The following is a 21,254-nucleotide window of genomic DNA, read 5'->3' as shown; positions in this document are numbered from 1 at the left end:
AGACCGTGAGCCCAGGAGTAAATGGGGAGAAGCATCTCGAGATATCAGACCCTCGTGGCAACTGTGAGTACACTAAGCACAGTAAATGACTTAACTGGATCTGTTGCACAGTAAATTACGCACAGGATTTGGACACTTTTTCTAGTCCATGTTTGACAGTATGTACTCAAGATAACCCTAAGCACAGGACTGGTCCCTTAAAGTTCTCCTTCTAGTAAAAGGTTTTTTTTTTTCTCTCACTGTTACCCCAAATAGAGACCCACACATTAGCTCTGCACTAGTGGGGGGAAGGAAATACAGGGCCTACAAAATTATAGCCCTCCAGCAAGCAGTTAAAAGAAAAGAACTTCCCATTATTGAATAACTGCAAGCATGGTAAAAGGCCAGAATATGGCAGCCAATCGGCTAGCCAAATTTGCTAGGGAACCCGAGACTCCAATCTCTTCACCTAAAGGTGCAAAAGGAGGAAATTCCCCACCAGACACCCCCTCTGAAGGTGATAAACAACCAGAACAACCAGGCTTGTCCATACAAAAAGTCCTGGACGCATTAGCCGCAAGTGAGGGCAGGCTGGCTGAGAAAATAGAAAAAGTGCAAGGGGATCTGGACATAATTCGCCAGTCAGTAAACAGGGTACAGGATCGAGTAAAAGAGCTAGAGGACCGTACCTCATCCCTGGAAGATTCAGTCTCACCGCTTGCGGGAAAAATGGAAGAAATGGCCCTACAGATTAAATCAATCAACACAAAAATAACTGACATGGAGGGTCGCCTACGCAGAAGCAACCTACGGTTTGTAGGGTTGCCTGAGAAGGTAGAAGGGAGTACCCCGGAAGCCTTTATGGAGAAGTGGTTGATAGAAACATATGGTCGGGAGGCCTTTTCACAATTTTTCTCAGTTGAGAGGGCTCATAGAGTCCCTATGAGGGCTCCCCCCCCTGGGTCCAATGATCGTACTTTTATCATCAAATTGCTTAATTATGTAGACAGAGATGTAATCCTCAAACTGGGGAGAAAAAAGGGCCCCCTACTTTGGAACCAGAAAAGGGTCTCAGTATTCCCCGATTATGCAAGCGGGGTTCAGCGAGAAAGAGCTCAATTCTTCCAGATTAAAAAACGGCTTAGAGAACTCGAGCTACAATATACAATGATTTATCCGGCAAAACTCAAAGTGATACATCAAGGCAATTCTCAATTTTTTCTTACTCCGAAAGAGGCAGCAGGATGGCTGGATGGGAACTTTCCAACGCATCGTATGATGTCACCCCGAGAATAGAGGGATGCGGTTAAAGAGGAGGCAGTACTATTGAGTACACTAGCATGGAACAAGAGAATGGAAGTGGGCTAGATAAATGATATAAGGATCACGCCAGTATGTAACATAACGGACATATTACTCATGACTGGATTGACTCCGCCGGATACAAAAATTTTATTTAGTTATTTAATTTTTTTTTTTTCCCACCCCCCTTCCTCACCCATCCTCCCAATTTTCCGTCCATACCCCTTTCCTCACTCACTATTCCCCACTTTTTGTCCCTTCCCTCCCCCCTCACTACTTCCCCCTTTTTTTTTTTTTTTTTCTTCTCTTTCCGGACTGGGAACAGTAAGAGGGATCCGGGCAGGATATAATAGCCATGTTCAGAAGTATACTCATTATTGGATTTTGAGTATCTGGTTATTTACTCTATACCTGTTGGACTATTTCCAGTCATTTTTTTTTTGCAGGGAGATCTGCAACTGTCTATTTGACTTTTAAAGTTATATATATATCCTTTTTCTTCTTTTTTTTTTTCTTGTTTGTGTATTTTTCATACATGCTAGGATGCTTCTTTCATTGGTCAAATGCCTTGGGTGGAGTAAAAGGGCAATTAAAAAAGGCATTATAAAGGGCAGTGGGGAGGGGGGAGGGGTAAAGAAAAAAGAAATTGATCTAAGGAGTGGGAGGGCACCCCCTAGCTGGTGGTCATTTATTTATAGTCCCGTAAAAATGTTAATTTTGTGCGTGTTTTTCAGTTTTTTGGGGGGAGGGAAGGAGGGAGGGAACAGGAGAAGGCGAGCCACGGGGGGGATTGGTCTTGCAGGTAGGGGGAGGGGGGGAGGGGAGGAAGGGTGGATGGGAAACGGATTAGGCTGTTAAAATACCAAAATAACTTGACTCTATGGGTAAAGGAAAGGAGGGTAACCAAAAATCTGTGACCTACAACCTCGTCACTTGGAACAGGAGGGCTGTCTTCTCCGGCTGGCAGCATCCCTGTGAGATCAGTCCAAATACATTCGTGGCTCCTTCCACATGTCCCTCCTACCAGTGAATAAGGAGCGGCCATTGGCTGGTGGGCGGGACTAACCCCTGGCATGTGGGAGAAGCTGCAAATGTAAACAAACATTTATCAGCCTGATGCCCACCACCCTTCCTTTATTGGGGGGTCCCCACTCCTCCAAGGTCCCTGCCACAGGGATCAATGCTTTGGCCAGGGGAACTTATGTAAAAAGTTTTCCCTGTGTGTGGCATTACCCTGTTGGCTTTTTTGGCCCGGTGCTGGTTGCCAAAATATGGGGGACCCCTAGTCATTTTGTCACCCGTATTTTAGGAACCAGGACCGGCCCTTGAGCCTGGTGCTGGTTTTGGAAATCCTGGAGCTCCCCTATGTTTTTGCTCCCCTGAATGTCTAAAACCAGGACCGGATCTTTGAGCCCTGGGCTAGTTATACTCAGGAGGTGGAACCAACACATTGTTTTACATTACCATGCACAGATCGCACTGGTCTGTGCATGGTTCTGTCAAACTCGACATGTTCCAATAGGTCTATTTGTTGCTATTTTTGGTATTGTTTTCCGATATTCGCACCCCAGTATACTTTATAATGGGAAAACATCTGGATGCGAATTGAAGTGTGACAAAATTTCTACAGGTCAGAATGTGCAATTTTCACTGCAATTCGCATCCTATTAAGTTGGAGATTTTGGGAAAACGTACACATTTTTTTTTTTACATAAATTTTCCAAAGTCCAATTACTTCATCCCAGTAAATGTCACCCCTTGTGTCCATTAGCGAATGTATTGCAACACTATCACAGATCGCTATCCACTCACAAATCCATATGCAATTCCTGATGCATTGAAAGGACTTTGCTGTCTGTGACAATGAGAGGTAGGTCTGAGGCTTCCACTAATCTGCGACTGAGATGGGCAGAACGATGCCAGCGCAGACATCAAAGATCCTCTATTATAAGGCCTCAGAAATTGTCAGGTTCCCACTCCCACACGCTGGCTTCCTGTCAGACAACCTCTGGCCACTTTGTGTACCTATTGTGACAAGGAAGCACATACACTGGAACCGATGAAGTTGTGGTCTTTATTTTTGTAGCAGGTACACAGCATACCAGGTAATCACAGCAAGAATGGTTACTTACAGTGGTGGGATTCAGCCAGTTCGCACCGGTTCTACAGAACTAATATCTAATGTTCTATCGATTCTGCAGAACCGTTAGCTGGCCTGCTAAATTCCACCACTGAATTTTACAATCGCGATCCCAATAAATCCCATTCAATCATGGCGCCTGTTGTTTTGTCTGCCGCAGCCTGCCCATGATTAATAATATAATGGCTGCGCTGCTGCCTGGCTCTGCTCTTCTTAGCTCAGCAGGGCTGGTCTCGCAGTCAGTCTGTAAGCCCTGCCCTGCCTCCCTTGTTGTTGTCAAGGATTGGCTGCTTCCCCCCTGCACACGTGTTCTTCTGAGCTTCTGTGCAGTGCAGGAGAGGAGCGCGAGCGGACGGTGCGCCATGTGCAGAAGACAAGTTTGGGCTTCTTACACTGAATCTGCCCTGTGGCAGATTGACATCAGCGACGGTCTGAGCCTGAGGTGGCTGTGGGCGCCCAGAAGAGCAGAGCGGAGACCAGCATCTCAGTCGTGTCTGGGTGAGTTATTTATTATATGTTGCTGCTGTGCTGTGTGGGGAGATGGAGCAGAGGGGAGAGGCAGCATTGCAATGCAGCAAGGGTAAGGCCATGGCTGACAGTCACTCTGCTGGACTGACACTGTGACTGAATGCTGAATTTAATTTGCCAATGAAGGTGCCTGGGCCTGGCCCGCCGGCCGCATCAGAATGGCGCTGGATGAGTAGCAGCTGGTTTGCTTAACTGTTAACTGCCTGCCAGTGCTGAGCCGATAACTGTTGGGGAGAAAAGGAGGAGCCTGTATGGCGCTGGACACTGTTGCTGGGCTGGCCAGAGGACTGGAGGAGCCATTATTAGCCTGCAGTGGTGGGGGAGGGAGGGGGCATCAAAATGGCGCAGTATGAAGAAGGAGAGGAGGCTTGCCTGGCCTGCCCTGACTGTGGTGCTGAGTGGAGATGGGGGGCGGGGGGAGTCAGTGGTCAGAGAGGCTGCATTTTGGTAATGGGAGCTCAGCTGCCAGAGTGTGTAGGGGCCCCTGGATGCTAGGGCAGCGAGGGGGGACTGAGGAGCTGGGCAGCCCAGCAATGAGTTTTGAATCAAAATGGCTGCCTCACTGCAGCTGCTGCTAAGGCCGGTAAAGCTGCATAAGAAAACGCACACATTTCTATTATTATTTACTTATCAAGTTATTATATATATATATATATATATAAATGACGATTGTATCTGGCACTCCCTGTTGCTGATGGGTGAAACTGCCCTGGTGCCCTCCTATGAGCAGGATGTCTCCTGCCCTGGTATATGGGAAGCAGAGACGGGCGGCACTCAGGTATAGGTGAACAAAAACCACAAGGGTTTATTGGTGCATACAGGCAACGTTTCGGGGCTGCGCCCCTTTCTCAAGCCAAACGACAACAAGACAGTGCAATGTGAAACAACATGAAATAAATACCTGAACCAAAAGCCAAACGCCGCCCTCACCACCTCCTCCCTGGTGCAGCATGCTTCTTTCCCCCCTGTGCGTCTTCCGCCCGCTCTCACCCGGCGGGTGACGTCAGCGGGGCTCAGGAAGTCAGCTGAGCCGCATCATGTGGCTGGAGGTGGGATGGTTGCCTAGGCGACACAACAATAACAAAACATGAAACGCTGCTTGCACAGCCGCTTAAGGGTGCGCATATCTCCCTCCTCACTCGTGTCAAATGTACTGAAGGTGTATGTGTGAATGTGATGACATGTTGTGTGTGTGTGGGGCGTGATTGTGAATGTTATGTGTTGCGATCCCATCAATGGTCAGGTGCCTACAGTGTTGCCGTGCTACATGTCGATCAAGGGGGTGCTGTATTCTGCTAAAGAGTGTTATGTGTCCTTATAGGTGTGTGACCAGAGGGTCATACAATGAATGCTGTGTCTACCGTGAGCTGCTGTTGACATGTGCTTGCGGCATCTGTACTTGTCAGTGGTGTGTCCTCAGTTTATGTGTCGATTATGTCAGCGTGAAATATGTGTGAAGTGCAGTGCATGATGATGGGAGACATGCGCATCCCTCTGCGCGTGTGTGAGGAATAAGCAAACAATGCTAACAAAACTATGCGCATGTGTGAAACATGTATAAACATATGAAAAAATCCATAAAGACCAATTGTGAAAACAATTGTAGAAACAATTGTAAAAACAATTGTGAAAAACATTAAAAAATCACAAAATGTTACATGAAAAAAATAGCATTGATAAAGCTGTAAGGCAATGTCACGTGTGCCCATATATGCAGGCACATGGTGTGAACCGAAAAGTCATTTGGGTGCACCTTTAAGGCTGTGCTGCGAGTACCTGGGAGCCCTATGATCCTCCTTATTACATGACTGCGGACCGCCACTCAAAAAAGTGTCACTGGAGGATGGAAACAATGATCTAAACAAGAGAGGCCGGGGGTTCTAATGCCCCCTTGTGATGGGACAATTTACAAAAAACAGCCCAACCAGAGGGACTCATTCAGTCCTCTGGGGTGTACCGTGTCCAGGCGAAAAATCCATTTGGCCTCAAGCTGCAGTAATGCCTTTCCTCTGTTGCCACCCCTTGGGGACTGGGGAATCTGGTCGATGACTTTGTGCCGCATGGTGGCCACTCCGTGTTGATGTTGTGCGAAGTGGCGGGCCACGGGCTGCTCACTAGTACCGCTGATGAGAGCCGCCCTAATGGCAGACCGGTGCTGGGCCATTCTCTCTTTAAACTGTCGCTCTGTCTTGCCCACGTAGCATAAGCCACATGGGCAGAACAGAGCGTACACCACGAACTTGGACGTACATGTGAGTGTCTTGTTGATGTAGAATTTTTTACCGGTGTGCGGATGTGCTATGGTGTTTCCTATGAGCATGAATCCGCACGTGGTGCAGCCTAAACATTTGCTGCATCCCTTTTTCTTAGACAGAAAGTGTGTTTTAGCTGCTGTGGACCCCATATTGGTCACGTCGGTCTTTACCAGCCAGTCGCGTAGATTTCTACTCCTGGTGTAACTGGGCATGAGCCGGTGTTCCTTTAAGGAGCTTAGGTCAGGATCTGACGTCACTAAGGGCCAATATCTTTTGCCCCTCCGAACGAGGTCTGCACTCTGGGAATTGAATTGTTGCACCCATGGGGTGACCTTCGAATTGCTTCGTGCTGGTGTTCCTTGTAGAAGTTCGCCTCTTGACTTGCTGTTGGCTTTACTTCTGGCCAGCTCAATTTCCTTAGGGGGATATCCCCTTGTTAGAAATTTGTGGGTCATGATGTCCAGTTGTCTCTCCCTTTCGACTGGGTCACTGGTGCAGCGGACTACCCGAATGAATTGCGAATATGGGAGTCCTTTGATGGTGGATGGAGGGTGAAAACTGGCATGGTACAGCAGAGTGTTTCTGTCTGTGTCCTTGGTGTATAAAGTCGTGGAGATGTGGCCAGCTTGGAGAATGATTTTAATGTCCAAAAAGTTTATTTCATTGGCGTCATATGTCATCGTTAGTTTGATGGGACTGCTGGAGGCATTTTGTTTTTCAATGATGTCTTGTAAGATGTTGATGTTTCCGGTCCAAAAGAACAGTAGATCATCTATATATCTGTAATATAGAAATAGATGCGTAGATATTAACGGATCTTCAAAGAATAACTGCTTCTCGACACTCCACATATACGCATTGGCCAGCGATGGAGCTGCCGCCGACCCCATGGCACAGCCTGTGCGTTGCCTGTAGAACTTTCCATCATAGTAAAAGTAATTATGTTCCAGCGTGAATGTGAGTAGACTTAGAAAGAACTCCATGTCAGGTCCTTGGTAATTGGCATTGCCAACCAGTAACTGTTGTACCGCGCTTACCCCTGCACCATGCGGGATGCAGGTGTACAGGCTTGATACGTCACCTGTGGCGAGTGTGACATCCAGTGGAACTGATGATATTGAGTCCAGTTTCCTCAATAGCGTGGAAGAGTCCTTCAGGTGGGTGAAAGTGTCTTGAATGCATGGCTGGAGATGCAGGTCAACATATATGGCGATGGATTCGCATAGTGAGCCCTTAGCTGACACGATGGGCCTGCCTGGTGGGTGCGTGATACTTTTGTGCACCTTGGGTATGATATAAAAAGCTGGCACCACCGGATAATCGGTGGTTAAGCGTTTTAAAGTGTCTCTGGAGATAATAGACTCCCTAACTGCTTCTTCCAGTAGTGCATCAAGTTTGTGTTTGTACACATTAGTGGGATCACAGGGTAATACCTCGTATGTAGTACTGTCATTCAGCAGTCTCTGGCATTCATCCTTGTACTGGGAGACATCCATAACCACGATGGATCCGCCTTTATCGGCTTTTCGTATGATGATGTCTGTTCTTTTGCTTAGTGCTTTCATTGCTTCAAATTCCTCACGTGGTAAATTGTTGAATTGTGTGTATGGTAATGGAGACGGATCCGCCTCAATGGCCCTGTAAAAACTTTTTATGGAGGCATTGGTGGTGGTTGGTTCAAATGTAGATCGGGTACCCAATTTCCGGATCTTGCTCTGTGCACCGGACAGAATATTTGCCTGAGTCCCAAAATGTTCTTTTAATTTGAGATGGCGTTGAAATTTGTAATTGTCCACTTTGTTTTGAAATTTGTTGAACTGATTGGTGGGGATGAATGATAACCCCCTCCCAAGTAGGGCTTTCTCTGTGTCATTTAATGGGGTGGAGGACAAGTTAAAGATGGCTTCTACTGTTTCTTTGCACGGCGCTTTTTGTCGCCGGTTTTGGCCGCCCCTGCGGGTGGCTTTCTTTTTGGGAGTGCTCCCGTTTCTGTTCTTGTGAGTACCCCTAAAGGGACCGCAGTATTTTGTTGCTTAGATCCCTGTGGGGCATCCTCCATTTCGCTGGCTGAACTGCTAGCCTGTTCCTCCTCCCTCATCCTGGGGCGACGTTTGGTGAACACCCTGCGTTGTGGGCCTTGGTTACTTGCCGTGCCCAACCAGGGGTACACCCTGTGGGTTTCATAATCCTGCTGCACTTTGAGGAGTTTCTGTTTTTTAAACTTGATGAGCTCACTCGTGTAATCATCAATCTGTTTTTTGAGTTGTTCCATCCATTTATTATTACCATCTCCCTCCAAAGTACTCTTGTGCTCGGTATTAAATTTATTAAGTTTGAGTCTGGTGTTGTTCAACTCCTGGGTAGACTCCTGGATCACCAGGAGCATCAAGTCGGTGGAGCATTTATTAAGGATGGAGATCCAGGTTTTACAAAACTGCGCATTGTAGCGCCCAATAGTTGGTAGATTGTGGATGCGGAAGCCCCTGGGTATTTGACGGGCCCGATAATAATCGGAGAGGGTCCTGCTATGGTATAAGAAGTCCACCTCTCTCTTGCTGAGTTTGAGTAGCTCCCGGAACAATTCCTCATTGCTGCTGTGCAAAATAGTATTAAAAGCTGGCTCTTTATGCAGGATGTTCTCGGCTTCCAAATCCGAGTAGCTGAAATTGTCACTGTTGTCGCACTGTAGGATGTATGACAGAGGGTCTGTGGCACCCTGTTCCGCCATCGCAACTGGGTTTGTGCAGAAAGAGCTGAAGGTGCAAACAGAAGTAAAGTGCAAGATGCTGTGCAAATTGTCCCTGTGTCCTTACTGGTACTTCGGGGCGCTTAAAGTGCTGGTGCCAAATGACGTGCAAAGATAAAGTGCTGGTGCTTATAGTGAGCAAGTGCGTGATGCTTGTAGTTGTCCTTCGCCGAGAGGGGACGAATGCTTGAAGCTGCGGGTGCCTTGATAAGAATCCAGGCTGTGTACCTGTTCCAAATACAAATGACGATTGTATCTGGCACTCCCTGTTGCTGATGGGTGAAACTGCCCTGGTGCCCTCCTATGAGCAGGATGTCTCCTGCCCTGGTATATGGGAAGCAGAGACGGGCGGCACTCAGGTATAGGTGAACAAAAACCACAAGGGTTTATTGGTGCATACAGGCAACGTTTCGGGGCTGCGCCCCTTTCTCAAGCCAAACGACAACAAGACAGTGCAATGTGAAACAACATGAAATAAATACCTGAACCAAAAGCCAAACGCCGCCCTCACCACCTCCTCCCTGGTGCAGGAGTAGAAATCTACGCGACTGGCTGGTAAAGACCGACGTGACCAATATGGGGTCCACAGCAGCTAAAACACACTTTCTGTCTAAGAAAAAGGGATGCAGCAAATGTTTAGGCTGCACCACGTGCGGATTCATGCTCATAGGAAACACCATAGCACATCCGCACACCGGTAAAAAATTCTACATCAACAAGACACTCACATGTACGTCCAAGTTCGTGGTGTACGCTCTGTTCTGCCCATGTGGCTTATGCTACGTGGGCAAGACAGAGCGACAGTTTAAAGAGAGAATGGCCCAGCACCGGTCTGCCATTAGGGCGGCTCTCATCAGCGGTACTAGTGAGCAGCCCGTGGCCCGCCACTTCGCACAACATCAACACGGAGTGGCCACCATGCGGCACAAAGTCATCGACCAGATTCCCCAGTCCCCAAGGGGTGGCAACAGAGGAAAGGCATTACTGCAGCTTGAGGCCAAATGGATTTTTCGCCTGGACACGGTACACCCCAGAGGACTGAATGAGTCCCTCTGGTTGGGCTGTTTTTTGTAAATTGTCCCATCACAAGGGGGCATTAGAACCCCCGGCCTCTCTTGTTTAGATCATTGTTTCCATCCTCCAGTGACACTTTTTTGAGTGGCGGTCCGCAGTCATGTAATAAGGAGGATCATAGGGCTCCCAGGTACTCGCAGCACAGCCTTAAAGGTGCACCCAAATGACTTTTCGGTTCACACCATGTGCCTGCATATATGGGCACACGTGACATTGCCTTACAGCTTTATCAATGCTATTTTTTTCATGTAACATTTTGTGATTTTTTAATGTTTTTCACAATTGTTTTTACAATTGTTTCTACAATTGTTTTCACAATTGGTCTTTATGGATTTTTTCATATGTTTATACATGTTTCACACATGCGCATAGTTTTGTTAGCATTGTTTGCTTATTCCTCACACACGCGCAGAGGGATGCGCATGTCTCCCATCATCATGCACTGCACTTCACACATATTTCACGCTGACATAATCGACACATAAACTGAGGACACACCACTGACAAGTACAGATGCCGCAAGCACATGTCAACAGCAGCTCACGGTAGACACAGCATTCATTGTATGACCCTCTGGTCACACACCTATAAGGACACATAACACTCTTTAGCAGAATACAGCACCCCCTTGATCGACATGTAGCACGGCAACACTGTAGGCACCTGACCATTGATGGGATCGCAACACATAACATTCACAATCACGCCCCACACACACACAACATGTCATCACATTCACACATACACCTTCAGTACATTTGACACGAGTGAGGAGGGAGATATGCGCACCCTTAAGCGGCTGTGCAAGCAGCGTTTCATGTTTTGTTATTGTTGTGTCGCCTAGGCAACCATCCCACCTCCAGCCACATGATGCGGCTCAGCTGACTTCCTGAGCCCCGCTGACGTCACCCGCCGGGTGAGAGCGGGCGGAAGACGCACAGGGGGAAAAGAAGCATGCTGCACCAGGGAGGAGGTGGTGAGGGCGGCGTTTGGCTTTTGGTTCAGGTATTTATTTCATGTTGTTTCACATTGCACTGTCTTGTTGTCGTTTGGCTTGAGAAAGGGGCGCAGCCCCGAAACGTTGCCTGTATGCACCAATAAACCCTTGTGGTTTTTGTTCACCTATACCTGAGTGCCGCCCGTCTCTGCTTCCCATATATATATATATATATATATATATATATATATATATTGGGGATAGCACTCTCCAAATGTATCAACATCTGCTGGGGTGCCATCATCCAGAAAGTCCCAAAAGTTCAGGTACTTCCATGTATATGTAGAGCAAAATGGAGACACTCACCGGACTTGCTTGAAGCTTATTTTATTCTCACCAGTATATTAGTGCTTTACAGTGGGTACAGGTCGACGTTTCGGTCCAGTGCAGGACCTTTTTCAAGACCCCCTTCCTGCTCTCTCCAGTGTGCAACCTGCTATGGTTTAGGAGGGTAAATGGGAATGCTGATACACTTTTATTTTGCATAGAAATAAGTATTTATATTTCCATCTTTACTTTTGAACTGAAATCGAGACCAGACCAGTCTATCAGACCGATAACCATCTCTGGAGTGGCTTGGATTGGAACGAGAGAAAGGTCCCAGAAGAAGCAGAGGTGAGTTGAAATTCCACTTCACAGATATGAGTGTTTTTTGTACTTAGCAGGGGGAGGCTGAGTGTGAAAGGGGAAAACCAGTGGATGACCATTATTTTATTTATTTATCTTATATATATTATATAGAGCAGCATATTCCACTGCGCTTTACAAAGGAGACAGTTATACAACAAACTGGGTATTTACAGACAGTCAGAGGTAGGAGGGCCCTGCTCGCAAGCTTACAATCTATAGACCATGACAGGGTGACAGTTCAGTCCTCCTTAGGCGCCCTGGTGCACTGCACCTGCTGCACCAATGGTAGTTCCGCCTCTGCTCCAATATTATCCGTCGTCTCAGTCCATCAGTCTGCTCTCACCTGGCTCACCTCTTTAATCTTTCCCTATCCTCTGGGATCTTCCCTTCCTCCTTCAAACACGCTCTTGTCTCCCCAATTCTCAAAAAAACAAATCTGGACCCCAACTCTCCATCCAACTACAGGCCCATCTCCCTCCTCCCTTTTGCCTCCAAACTCCTAGAACGTCTGACCTATAATCGTCTCCTAAGCCACCTTACTGCTAACTCCATTCTAGACCCCCTCCAATCCGGGTTCCGCCCTTTACATTCCACTGAAACTGCCCTGACCAAAGTCACTAACGATCTACTATCGGCTAAATCCAAAGGCCTCTTCTCTATCCTCATCCAGCTTGATCTGTCGGCTGCCTTTGACACTGTTGACCACCCTCTCCTGCTCAACACCCTCCGCTCCTTTGGCATCACTGGCACGGTCTTCTCCTGGTTCACCTCATACCTCTCCGATCGCTCCTTCTCCGTCTCCACTCCGAGCTCCTCCTCTCCTACTACCCCCCAGCCAGTCGGTGTTCCCCAAGGGTCAGTCCTTGGCCCTCTCCTCTTCTCCCTCTACACCACCTCTCTGGGCACCCTCATCAGCTCCTATGGTTTTCATTACCACCTTTATGCTGATGATACCCTAATCTATCTCTCCTCCCCCGACTTATCCCCATCACTTCTGTCCAAGGTCTCCGAATGCCTCACGGCCATCTCAGCCTGGATGACCCAACGCTTCCTGAAACTAAACATGGCTAAAACTGAACTTCTAATCTTCCATCCCCCAAACATCCCCTCTTCTCCCACTATCTCCATCAGCATTGGTGAAACCGAGATCACGTCCACCGACCAAACGCGCTGCCTCGGTGTCATCATTGACTCCTCCCTCTCTTTCACCCCCCACATTCGTGCTCTCTCACAGTCTTGCCGCTTTCACCTACGCAACATCTCACGCATCAGACCATTCCTCTCCACTGACGCGACCAAAATTCTCATTCACTCTCTTGTCATCTCCCGCCTTGACTACTGCAACATCCTTCTCTCTGGGCTACCTCTCACCCGCCTCGCACCTCTCCAATCCATTCTTAACGCTGCTGCTAGGCTCATCTTCCTCTCCCGCCGCTCTACCTCCGCCTCCCCCCTCTGTTTATCTCTTCACTGGCTCCCCATTCCTTTCCGAGTTCTCTTTAAACTCCTCACCACCACCTACAAGGCTCTCTCCTCCTCCACAGCTCCCTACCTCTCTTCACTGATCTCTATCCACACTCCCTCCCGTCCTCTTCGCTCCATCGCTGACCGCCGACTGACCTCTCACCTAATCACCTCCTCCCACTCCCGTGTCCAAGATTTCTCTCGCGCTGCCCCCCTGCACTGGAACAACCTCCCGCCACCCATCAGGCTATCTGATTTCCTTACCTCCTTCAAGCGCTCCCTCAAAACCCACTTTTTTCGACTAGCCTATCCCTCCTCCTAACCTCTTTTGATCCTCCTATCCTGCCTCCGTTCCCCTCCGTTCCTACTTATCCTATTGTATTTCGTTCGTCCACCCACCTATTTTTAGTATGTTAACTCTTATGAGCAGGGCCCTCCTTCCTCACGTACTCACCCTACCTCATTACCTCACCTGTGCTCCTGTCCTGTTCTTCCCTTCCTCTACTTCATCTTCGGTCTCCTTGACTATTTTGACACCTACTTCTGAACTGATGCTGATTTTAGTTCTACCAGCTATACCCCTATTTATACTGTATCTTTCTACACACCCTGTACGTTACCTTGTAATTTGTTTTTTTTTGTTTGCTATGTACGGCGCTGCGGACACTTTGTGGCGCCTTATAAATAAACGTACTACTACTACTACTACTACTCTGCTAACAAAGGCTGCTTTGATATCATTTCTTCTTAACCCCCGGCTCCAGCCGTCCCCAACTGTTAATCCTTGTATGGATGTACTGTACCATTCTGCATGCCGCCATGGATCCATGATTTCTGTACTTAGGGTGAGACTGAGATGTATTATTCCTAAGAGTGGTGAGAGTGGCTGCTTGTACCAATCAATCAGCTTCTGCATGTCCATAAATAATTGTTATTATTTTTTCCTCTACCTCCCCATGGCAGCTGTACTATGGGTTTTCCCCCTCATTAGGTAGATCTGGAAAGGAAAAAAAGACACAACACTGCCCCTATATAAGGACCGCCCCTACTGAGGCTCAGTGTCTTTTTTTTTTCCTTTCCAGGTAGAGGAGGCTTACCCTGAGACTGCTGCAGCCTTCCCCACTGCCTAGTGCAGCTAGGGGTTTAGGCAATTAGAGGTTACCCGCTACCTAGTGTAGTAGGGACACCTGTCTGGCGATAACCCTCTGCCTAGTGCGGTTGTGGGGCTATGGATTTAAAAAAAAAAAAAAACTCCCCAGTCGTACCTTGCCATACCGGAACGCGGCTGTGCAATGGGTGTCTGGCATTTAGGCCCCGGGCGTCGCACCCCATCCTAATCGGACCTCTCCCCCTCCTGCGGGGCTCCGGGGTCAGGAAGTGCTGATACAGCCTCAAGCGGCCGGGGGCGACGTCAGACGCGGCGTCTGACGTCATCGCGCTGGTCTCAGACTGGCGCGCGGGAATATGGCGTCTGACGTCATCAGAAGGCGCTAGGCGGGGCGCGCCACCTCTGACAAGCAGAGGAGGACGCCAGGACTTAAAATGGCGCCGCAGCTGAACAGAAACGCTGCTGAGATCTCTGAGCCATAGTAGAGGAAGAGTGGGCTAATCCAGATAAAAAAATAGCCGTACCTCTCAGAGTCAACAAGATGTACCCATTCGACACAGAACAGGTGAAGAAGTGTGAGGTGGCTCCTAAAGTCGACTCAGCCATTGCCAGACTGTCAAGAAAAACTACTTTGCCCTTAGAAGACGCCAATGTGTTTAAGGATGCAATGGAAAGAAAGATGGAGATGAGCCTGCGTAAGCAGCACATCACGTCCGGTGCCTCTATAAAGCTTCCTCGGCAATAGCGGTGACTTCGAGAGTACTGAGGTCCTGGTGCCAGGACCTAGAGTCCGACTTACTGGACGGGGTAAAAAGGTCAGAACTCCTCAAGATAATTCAGAAAGTGCAAGTTGCCGCTGAGTTCATCTGCGATGCATCACTGGATGCGGTTAGACTGGCGGCCAGAACAAATGGGAGCACCGCGGTTACCAGGAGAGCATTGTGGCTGAAGCCACAGTCGGCGGACGCACAATCTAAAAATAAGCTGGTATCACTCCCGTTCCAGGGTGATTACCTGTTCTGGATGAGATCATATCCAAAACCACGGGGGGAAAGTCAGTGTGGCTCCCCCAGGACAGAGGCTTTAAGAAAATGCCTAATAGATCTAAAAAATTTCAGTCCCAAGATTTCAAGGAGGCAAGGACATATAGACCGGGCAGAGGGTACAGGAGGCCCTGGTCTGGGGGAAGAAGTTCCTTTCGTGGCCAAAGAGGCAGAGACGGAAGGTTCGGATACAATAGACAAGCACAATGATGCCAAGGAGAAGGTCAGGGGCAGGCTGAAGAAGTTCCATTCAGTCTGGGGCCGATCTACAAAGGACAGATGGGTGACGGAGGTCATATCGTCAGGATACAAAATAGAATTCATAAGGGATCCTGGGGTATGGCTGGAAGATTTGCCTATACCAAAGAACAAAGAAGAAAGACTGGCTTTAAGACAAAGTCTACAGGACATGATAACGCAAGGAGTTGTGGTGACGGTCCCCAAAGGACAAGAGATGACAGGATGGCAATCAAGGTTCTTCGTAGTCAAGAAACAATCAGGAGGGTTCAGAACCATACTGGACCTGAGGAGGCTGAACGTATATGTAACAGCCAGAAAATTCAGGATGGAGTCCCTCAGGACGATACTCCCAGACATAAAAAGAAACGCTTTTTTGACCACAATAGACCTCAAAGATGCCTACCTACACATACCAATCTATTCGGAGCACCAAAAATTCTTAAGATTTCGAATCTCAGGCATAACCTATCAATTCACGGCACTGCCGTTCGGCCTGTCAACATCGCCAAGGACGTTCACAAAAGTCCTGATAGTTCTTGTGGCAAAACTCAGGGAGGAAGGCATTACAGTCTGGCCCTACCTGGACGACTTGCTTGTAATGGCACGGTCAAAGGAGCAAGCCCTAAGACACACGCACAGGGTGATGGAGTTTCTCCAAGAACACGGCTGGATTATAAATCTGAAGAAAAGTCAGCTTCAACCCACAACAGCAGTAAAGTACCTGGGAGTCATCATAGACTCAAGGACAATGAAAGCGGTGCTGACACGGGAGAGAATAACGAAGATAAGGCAGGAAATAAACTACTTATCAAGAAGAGCAGTCAGGTCAGCAGATTGCCTAAGATTACTGGGCCTTATGTCAGCAGCATCGGACACCATAAAGTGGGCAAGGCTTCATACAAGAAGCATACAGAATTGTTTTCGGTCTCAATGGGACGGGGACAGCAAGAAAACAACACAAAGGATTCTCTTGTCAAAAAGAGCCAAACAAGACCTGCTCTGGTGGGTGACAAAAGGAAGGTTAGGACAAGGAAAGTCCTTCACCACAGGGGAACAAGTGCTGGTGATGACCGATGCCAGCATGTCAGGCTGGGGGGCAGTATGCCAGGGAGCAGCAGCCCAAGGAGAATGGACAAGACAAGAAGGATTGCTTCACTCAAATATCAGGGAAATGAACACAGTGAAGGAAGCGTGTCTGCATTTTCAATCCCACCTGTACCAGAGAGACATAGTGATCAGAACAGACAACCTGGTGGTAGTGGCATACCTCAACAAGCAGGGAGGTACAAAAAGCAGATCTATGATGGCAGCAGCTGCACAAGTACTGAACTGGGCAGAAGCCTGGACAGAAAGTCTCTCAGCAGTATTCATTGCGGGACAAAAAAAACAGTGTGCAGACGCCCTAAGCAGGAGGCCGATAAAACCAGGGGAGTGGGAATTATCCCAAGAAGTGTTCGAAGAGATAGCCCAGAGGTGGGGCAAACCAAGGACAGACCTTATGGCAACCAGAGACAACAGGAAAGTGGAGAAGTTCATTTCCAGACACTGGGAAAAGGAGACCTGGGGGACAGACGCACTAACGTGCCAATGGGAACAAGGTCTGATGTATGCCTTTCCGCCATTCCCGGTCATCTCCAGATTGTTGAACAAAATACAGAGGGAGAAGGCAATGGTGATAGTCGTCGTACCCACATGGCCAAGAAGAGCCTGGTTCCAGAAACTGGTCAGGATGGCAGTAGCAGGGCCCTTGAGGCTGCCAGACCGGGAAGACCTGCTGGGGCAGGGGAAATATGCGCAACAACAGCCCAGGAACTGGAACCTAGCGGCATGGTTGCTGAAACCAGAACTTTGGTGAATAAAGGTTTCTCTTCGAAAGTAGTGAGAACACTTCTGAAGGCTAGAAAAAGTTCAACCTCAGGTACATATTACAGAATTTGGAGAACATATATACAATTCTGCAAAACTCAGGGGAAAAGTCATAAAGCTATACCCACGGTGCTGGACTTCCTGCAATCAGGCTTAGACAAAAAACTATCAGTCAGTACATTAAAAGTCCAAGTATCTGCTCTTGGGGCTATACTAGACAGGAAAATAGCAGAGGATAAATATGTACAAAGGTTCATACAAGCATCCAAGAGGATAAGACCAGAGTTTCGCAGCCCAACTACACCATGGGACCTTAATCTGGTACTGAACGCCCTAACAGAGAGCCCTTTCGAACCGCTTGAGGAAGTACCAGTCAAGTGGCTGACAACTAAGGTGGCATTCCTGGTGGCCGTAACATCCACAAGGAGAGTGTCAGAGCTGCAAGCCCTATGGGCAGAAGAGCCATTCCTGAACTTTTACGAAAATAAGGTCGTCCTAAGGACAAATCCTAACTTCCTGCCCAAAGTGGTGACTTCTTTCCACATCAACCAGGAGATAGTGCTACCGTCGTTTTGCGCAAAACCAGTGAACGAGAAAGAGCAAAGGCTCCATAAACTCGATGTGAAAAGAGCGCTAACTATCTACCTACAAAGAGTAAGGGACTGGAGGAGGACAAAAAGGCTCTTCGTGGTGACTGAAGGCAAGAACAAGGGTCTCGGAGCCTCAAAAACAACCATCGCTAGATGGATCAAGACATGCATAGCTGAGGCGTATAGGAGGAACAATAAGGAAGTTCCACAAAGCTTAAAGGCTCACTCCACTAGAGCAGTAGGGTCTTCCTGGGCCAGGAAAGGGGCAGCATCCCTTGAAGAATTATGCAAAGCAGCCTGTTGGGCCTCAGCACACACCTTCTCCAGACATTATAGCTTAGACGTCGAGTCCTCCAGTGATGCAAAACTGGGCAGGAAGATACTAAGTGCAGTAATCTAAGGATTACACTAAATCCCCCTTTAAAAAGGGAAGAACGTTAATTTCTTAAAGCAGCCTTACATGTAGGTGATGACAACCTGCATCCTAAGAGGTATTATTTTCTTTCTGTATTGGCCCCACCCAAAGAATATTATTTATACTGCTATGGTATTACCCATAGTACAGCTGCCATGGGGAGGTAGAGGAAAGTACGGATTCTTACCGTTAATACGCTTTCCTCTACTCCACCATGGCAGCATTATTCCCTCCCTTGGGATATATGAAGCAATATAAGTTATTATGTTATGTTATGTTAAAAGCGTATAATTGCAGATGACTTCCGGTTCCGGGTTCATGGAGTGAGGAAGCTGGCGCCGGAGCTCCGTGGAACCCGATCAGCCAAACCCGTGTAAAGGCTATCTAAGCCTCCACAGCAGCCCGCATCTACTCCCCTGACATCCAGGGAGTGGAATGGATCGCTCAGCGCCATCTACCTCACCCGGCACAGCGCTCCCACCGCGCCAGGAGAAACGCCGCGCGGACGCCAGCATGGCGGCTGGCAGCGGCTCCCCCCTCCTTACTCCGGCACACAAGAAATCAGCAGCAGAAATGCGGGACCCCACGCTGCAAGACCTCCGTTCGCCTGAGAGCCCGGTAACGTATGGCGATATCGTATCTGCTATTAAAAGCACTATGGAGCCTTTGCTAACCAGGGCAGTGCAGGATATCACCACACAATTACATGCACTCGCGCAGAGGGTGGACAGAGCTGAAAACCAGATAGGCGCAGTTTCACACGAGGTCTCTGGTATTACCCAGACTGTAAAATCCCTGACTTCTGATAACTATCACATTTGGAATAAGCTGGATGAGATAGAGAACAGATCAAGAAGAAATAATATAAGACTTGTTGGACTCCCTGAATCGATCAAGGGCCCTGCCTTAGCACACTTTGTGAGAAATACACTCCCAACACTACTGGGAATAGCCCCCGAGTGCACAGATCTAGTGATAGAGCGAGCACATAGAGTGGGCCCAGTCCCAACCCCCAATAAGCCGAGGCCACGGGTAACCCTGTTCAGGTGCATGAACTATTTACATAAACAACTGATCTGGACAGCCTCCAGAAGAATTAAAGATATTCAATGGGAAGGAAATAAGCTGTTAATTTTTCAGGACTTTTCTATGGAGCTGACTAAGGCCCGGAAAGCATTTTCCCCTGTTTGCTCCCAACTCGCTACCGAGGGCCACAAATTTGGATTGCTCTACCCGGCCAGATTACGCATTTATGAGGGTACCTCCCATAAAGACTTCCTGGTCCCCAGAGACGCCGAGGCCTATGTCCGAAACATGCGATCTGATAATAATCAAGATATAAGTGACCAGGCTCCACCACCCACAGCGGGCACTTGATCTGGAACCTCCCGACTCCAGAAATTACAAGTTTAGCACTCGGGCAGTCACTCTCTTACACCCACCTGGATTTCCTCCTCACTCTAGAAACGTCCGCAACCTGTAGCAGTGCCTCATATGGACATTGTCATAAGACTCATAGGTCCCACAGGTCTGCCACGATTGACATCAATCTTTTTGAAAAATGACACCTCGTCCATATTTTCCTATGCAGCACTACAAGTGCGCCTATCTTATGAACCCGGCCTTCTGCCATCATTCCATCTTGACTAAGCTGAACTGACATCAGTGGCGTTTGGTCCCAACTGACACGCCTCCCATCACGGGATGGGTTTTGTTCCTATTGGTTTATGTTGTTATCTACGTTTATCCTAATGCTAAGCTAATATTAGTGTCAAAGATAATTAGCTAAATGTTCCTATTGCAGTTTGATTTAGGGCTGTTGGAGAATGTTATATATATATCTCATTAAGTAGGCTGTTATTCGGGTTCTGGCGGAGCCCCATAGCCGGGCCCACTGCAACATGCCCTTTTTCATATTCTTTATGCCTTTGTATTGGCGCTGGCCGCCACCAATTATCATCCGGAAGTTGGTCACTTTCCATCTTATCATCTGTTTCAGATATATTAGCCTAATGGAAATAAGTGACCTGCAAACAAAGCGACCTCTTCGCAATTGTTCTCAGGTTCCCCCCACGTCTGTTTGCTCTCCCTTCCCCCTCTCTCCCTTCCCTGCCTTCCCCAGGATTAATGATGTATTGTTGCAGATTATGTCCCGCCCGAGATTGCCAAAGCTGTTTGCATATTCGACCTGAAGATAGCTTCGTGGAACATCGGTGGCTTCAACTCGCCGGCTAAACGACGCAAAGTGTTACTCCACCTGAATAAGAAAGGTATTCAACTGGTCTTCTTGCAGGAATCCCATCTAGTCCCCTCTGAAATCTCCAAACTCAACACGCTAGGATGGAAGGTATTAGGATCAAGTCCCTATAATTCTAAAGCTAGGGGTGTAGTCACACTTATTAGAGCCGGTATTCCTCATGAGGTCAAGGAGTCACTGACCGACCCTGAAGGGCGTTATCTAATTCTAACAGTAAACATTCAAACCAAATCTTTTGTCTTATGCAATATATATGCCCCAAATGCTTACTCAAAACCTTTTTTACAAAACATACAGGCTAAGCTTTCCCTCAAACTTTCTGAACCTTTAATAATATGTGGGGACTTTAACATGATCTCTTCACCCACCCTGGACAGGTCCAAGTCCGCATCTACCCCCTCAAAACCCCCTCGATATGGCATCCCGGCCCTTTCAGAAGCATTACAAGTGATTGACATTTGGAGGGCTCTTAACCCAACAGAAAGGGAGTACACGTGTTTATCAGCGGCCCATTCTACATTATCAAGAATAGATTACATCCTACTATCCCCCTCTTTGCTTCCCATGGTTAGCAATGTTGCGATAGATCCGATAGTGATATCGGATCACGCTTTGGTCTC

Source organism: Crinia signifera, chromosome 4 (genome assembly GCF_055691185.1).
Source record: "Crinia signifera chromosome 4, ASM5569118v1, whole genome shotgun sequence".
In the NCBI taxonomy this organism is placed as follows: Eukaryota; Metazoa; Chordata; class Amphibia; order Anura; family Myobatrachidae; genus Crinia; species Crinia signifera.
This window is presented reverse-complemented; position numbering follows the sequence as displayed.